Below are 5,616 nucleotides of genomic sequence, written 5' to 3' on the forward strand. Positions count from 1 at the left end.
AAACAACGTTTACCTAACCCTTAAGGCTGGATAAATCTTTTACACCTTTAGATTCTGAATCATCGCATTGACCTTAAAATATAGCAATAATTGTATAATGTTATGAGATCAACATATCATCACTTTATTCCCAATTAGCTCAGGTGAGCATTTTGGCCAATTTGCTTCTTTATTTAATTTTTTTTCCCCTAAAAATTTCAGCTTTAATCCACGGGGAGTCTTTTTTCTACGGGGGTCATTTTTCTTCACATGGGTTCTGCTAATTTTTAGGGTGGTGACACTTTTTCTACGGGCAAAAGAGTCATTTTTCGACGTCGAATAATGACCGGGGGTCATTTTTCGCCGTAGAATATTGATCGAAGGTCATTTTTCGCTGTCGAAAAATGAGTCCCGGTCATTATTCGATGGGGGTAATTATTCGTCTTTACAATTGATATAGACTTTTTTGTTTACACAATCCTCACTGCGACAAGGGTCATGCTTCTATTAGTTTTAAACTTTTACTTTGATACATAAAAAAATGGTGTAATTTTTTTAAATATATATTAATGTACCAGGGTCATTCAAAAAATACGTAGACAATGTTCCTTATAGTCATGTTAGTGTTAAAAGATTATAGACCACGCATTTTCGGAAATTAAAACATTTATTTTGTCGAGGTGTGAAGTTTCATTCAATTTGATTGAAGTGAACTCATGTTAGCAAATTTTTAACACAATATGTAAATGGTGCCTGTGTTGGAGAGTAACAGTTGATATTGACACCCCAAGAAAAAATATTGTCAACCGACGCGTCAGCGGAGGTTGACAATGGTTTTCCGAGGAGTGTCAATTTCGACTGTTACCCTCTAAAACAGGCAACATATATTTTATCATACTGAATGTCTTCTTGATTTACTATGTCAGCAATTCAAATCGCCGATCGCCTTTTCGTTCACGTTTAGAAAGCTTTCAAACTCACCGCTACTTCGAAAAAGATTTACTGACCTCTTTATTGTTTATTTGATACTCTTCGAGTCCTTTATCATCAAAAGTTTCGTTATTTCGTTGTTTTCAAGTAAGCTACATCGGACTAAAGCTTTTTTTGACGTCAAGTTTATTCCATTTCTTTCAAACGCGCAACAGACGTTTTGAGAATTCTACGGTGAACCTTACGCGCATAATTTTCATGCATGTGGCATTACCGTTGTGTTACCCGTTGTCACGTGTGTTGCTAAGGCTGAGGGTAATAGAACAGATTGTTAACTGCGTCTAAACCAATCAGATTTTAGTATTTAACATGAAAGTATTATAACATGTTTTGTTACCACGGAGCACGGTTAACCAACATTGTAGCATCAAAAACAACGTCGAGAAAGTTTCTCAAAATTCGGTTTCCTTTTTAATTTCATATACACTTTGTAGCATCTTTTTCATTCATAAAAAATGTTTCCATACATTTGATACCTAATTTGCTAACATTTGTGCAAATAGTTTGAACTAGATTGTCAATGTTTTCAAATTACTTTAGGCCTACCGCGGAACTCAGTTAGTTCTGTAACAGTGAACATCACGTTTAATGACAAGATTTTTAACTATAAACTGTTTCTTAGCAGACAGTCCTTCGTCTGATTAAATTCGAAAATTGTATTTTCCATTTTATACAAATACATTGGCTTATTTGTTTTTTTTTTTTTATACATTTCCGGATTTACACAGATTTTTTTTTATTTTGTTAAAGAAATTTTCTGCAAAATTTTATTGTTACTCGCAGCTCCGTGACAACCTCCAACGTCATGGTATTTTGCCTTTTTTTTAATCGAGTTCATATCATATCATTTAAAATTTAAGATATTTCATGTTTACAGAGTCCATTTTTGCTATTGATAAGGTTTTAACTGTCCTTTGTTGAATCAATTAGGGGAGGGCAGGTATTAAAATAGATGTCTTTTCAAAAAAATTAGGGATGACGCATATTTGTAACATATATTATGTACAGAGGTCAAAACATCCTTTTAAATACTACGCAAAAATTATCAAGTCTATCGTTCTTATACCTACGCTCATCAGCTTGTCTGATGCAATATAAGCTATTAAGAAACAAAAATAGATTTTCTTTTATTTTCAATCAAAATGACCATCATTTCTATCATTCGGATGCTTTAAAGATGTTATATATATTTTCATATGGAAGAAAAATCCTAAATTCTCCTGCAAGAAATGAATTGCTTTAAATCTAAAGCACACTCATGTGTTTTGTCAGACCTAAAAATGCATCTCTTTAGTTTACTATGAAATCTTTGAAAATGTTTTATCCTGGAACAAACTTTCTTAACACCCCTTACATGTAATTATCTTGCATCTTGACATAAATAACTCTCATATTGACATAAATAAGTCACATGTCTAAATAATTATGTGGCATTTTGCATCTACGATGTCAAATACAAGCGTAAGTAAGTGAATTTACCCATATTTATATTATATTATCTAATAAGATTGATACCTTACATGGCAATATAATTATCTTGACGTAAAAACGGTGCCTGTCTTCATAATTATGTTGCATGTTAAAATACGTTATATTGTATGTAACGGCAAAAATACTCCACCATAGAAAGTCTGCAATTATTCTTTTATTGATTGGTCTCGTATTCCTTATAGTTTGTGTGTTTTTTCAGATCTTTTTTTAATTGGACGCTAAACAGATAAAAGAAAAAAAATTCAATTGCCTTACCTATTGATATCAAAATTCTAAATATCTTCTTTATGAGTGAAATCAAAATGATTTGAGTACCCATATTCCTTTTGAAAGAAAATAAAGGCTATATAGACATTGAAGATAATTTTATTTCTTTTTTTCCATGCCTGAAAACATAGCTTGTCGAAAAATGATAATTCATAGTTTTTGCATTTATTTAGCTTTTAAACATTTACTAAGAAGGCTTTTATATCCTACGAGGCAAAGCTTCTTGCAAGAAAAGTCGATGGGGTTGTAGCTGAAGACATGCCAGCCTTTGGCACCGGGAAAACATCCTTCCATACAACTGAGATAATACTTTCCAATGCGTTTTTGACATTGTAACATTTTTTTCTGACCATTACAGATGTGAGCAGCAATACACAGAAGTGAGAGTAAAAGCAATACTTTCATCTTGCAATCGTTTTCTATTAAAAGTCAAAAAAGAAAATAGCATATTAAAAACTTTAATATATATCTAATAATTTTACAGGTAAATTATAAAGATACATATTGTTGGGTGAAATATTTTTTTCACTTTTCTATTGTTTAATTTTTTTTTTGGTTAAGTATGTTTGTTAAGTAAACTGATATTTTGTATGTCACAATATCGATTAAATTTTTTACATGCTTAACATTACAAATAGATCTATAAAAATTAAGACAAATTAAATTTGTTCTTTTTAAAAAATATGTACGGGAACCTTGACTTACTTTGCTCTTTTTCAGCTTCCGATGGAAATAAGACCCCTGTTTCCTGAACGAGTATTTATACAAAAATGCAGCAGGTATACGTCCTACACTATTTGGATTTATGATTGTCGACTACTAATATTCTATAATTTGATAGCTTGACATCTGTTTCTGGATGAAATTTAAATATTATCAAATTTTGAATATACTATTGCAATCAAATTTTATAGCAAGCCCACTATTGTAATACCGGTATACAAAAAGTTATGGTCAAGGCTAAAGTTTGTAAAAAGTAAATCAAACTCCAAGGTCAGAGGGTCAAAGTTGTTGATATCCAATGAAAGGTCTTCTCACAAGGATTATATAATTATGAGAAGTATGAAATAAATCTGTAGCGTTATGGTTTTAGGTATTTGTCTTTTAACCATAACTCTACAGATACCGTTAAGCAAAAAACAATTTACGGCGCATTATTTTTTTGAGCACTTTTGGGGAGACTTTGGTCATTCAGCTACCTTTCACTCCCTAATTCCAGAAATATTTTGTAGCCAATATGTATATTTTATCCACCGCCCAACCATATACAGGTGTCTCTAGAGGCAATAAACTCACTTGAATTGAATTTTCAGCAATCTAACAAATAATTTCCCCCAAAAGTGCGCACAAACCGCGCCTTAAATTGCACCTTTTTTGCATTACGGGATCTGTAGCGTTCTGGTCAAAGACAAATACATAAAACTATAACGCTACAAATCTGCAGCTATGAAATACCTAGCCCTTACCGTTCAAAAGTTATGACCAAGGTTAAAGTTATTTCGTAGTTACGAAAATCTCCAAGGTCAAGAGGACACAATTGTTGGTTTCAAATGCAAGGACTTGCCAAAAAGAATTGATATTTGAAATAAGAAATTAATAGTTTCTACCATTTAAGTCGGTAAACCAAAGTAAAAGTTTGGATTTTTGGGGTAAAAATGGGTCAAACTCCAAAGTCAAGGTAAAAAGGTCAAGGTTCTTGATATCAAATGAAAGGTTTTTATTTTTCCTAGGATTAAATATTTAAAGAATGATAGCCCTAGTCCTAACCCTTCAAAAATTAAGGTCAAGGTTGTATTTTAAAAGTAAGACAAACTCCAAGGTTAAAGTCAATGTGTCAAAGTAATTGGTATCCAATGAAAGGTCTTTTCAAAAGAATTACAAATGTGAAGTATGAAATCACTAGCCCTCAAAAGTTACGACCAAGGTCAGAATTTTTTCGTAAGAACAAAAATTTCCAAGGTCAAAGTTGTTGTTATTCAATGAAAGGTCTTTCAACAAAGATAACATATATGAAGTATAAAAGTCCTGTTTCTATTATTCAAAAGATATGGCCAAAGTAAAAGTTCGGATTTGTTGCGTAAAAGTGTGTCAAACTCCAAGGGCAATCTTGAAAGGTCAAATTTGGTGGTACCCAAAGAAAGGTCTTCTCACAAGCAATACACATGTGAAATATGAAAGTCATATTTCCACTAAATCAAAAGTTATGGGCAAGGTTAGTTTTTTTGCGGACAGACAGCTAGACAGACAGACGGACACGACAAAAACTATATACCCCCGAAACTTCATTTACGAAGACATAAAATTTCTATTCTATAGAATGGAGGAATCATGCTTAGTGGATATGAAAGTCTCTTTAGGTAGTGTAGATTCAAATTTGTTCATTAATGATTCCAGGGGGTCAGGAGGAGCTACAATACTGAACTGATTTGCTCATTTTTTCTATCCAATATGCTAAGGTGAGCAATATGGCCCATATGCCTCTTGATTTTAATGGATATATTTGACAGTAACATGTTTTAAATTTTTTTAACTCTAAAATGCTTTGAAACAATGTCATAGTATTTTATACAAGAATGATATTAAAGGTTAAAAATTAATGATGTTCTAATATAAGTTGGGAGTTATGGTTAATATTATCCTCTCAATAATGTTATTTAAATTAAATAAGTTATTAAATGCAATTTGTACAAAGAAAAAGATGAGAATGATATCGTAAAATAGGCATTGTTATTAATAATGTATATAAAAGAAACTAAACCTGCAACACATGCATAGGATGTAAATGTTGCAAGTATATGAATTACGTTTTTCACTTTTCATCATACTTTTTTTTCTGCCACAGCTTGATGATGTGTCCCATCATAATGTTAGAGATATTGATCCTCTGTA

General features: G+C 31.7%; 1 long non-coding RNA gene across 1 annotated transcript; it reads right to left on the minus strand.

Moving 5' to 3' along the window:
• Positions 1–2,883: 2,883 nt before the first annotated feature.
• LOC134236558 (uncharacterized) lies at positions 2,884–3,477 on the minus strand. The gene is made up of 2 exons (XR_009985638.1): positions 3,433–3,477; positions 2,884–3,146 (listed from the first exon to the last, which is right to left on the minus strand). It is a non-coding gene; the product is annotated as an uncharacterized LOC134236558 (long non-coding RNA).
• Between the last annotated feature and the right edge of the window lie 2,139 nt (positions 3,478–5,616).

Source organism: Saccostrea cucullata, unplaced genomic scaffold, assembly GCF_032062105.1.
Source record: "Saccostrea cucullata isolate Sc308-1 unplaced genomic scaffold, CSIRO_AGI_Scuc_v1 ctg3382, whole genome shotgun sequence".
Taxonomy (NCBI): domain Eukaryota; kingdom Metazoa; phylum Mollusca; class Bivalvia; order Ostreida; family Ostreidae; genus Saccostrea; species Saccostrea cuccullata.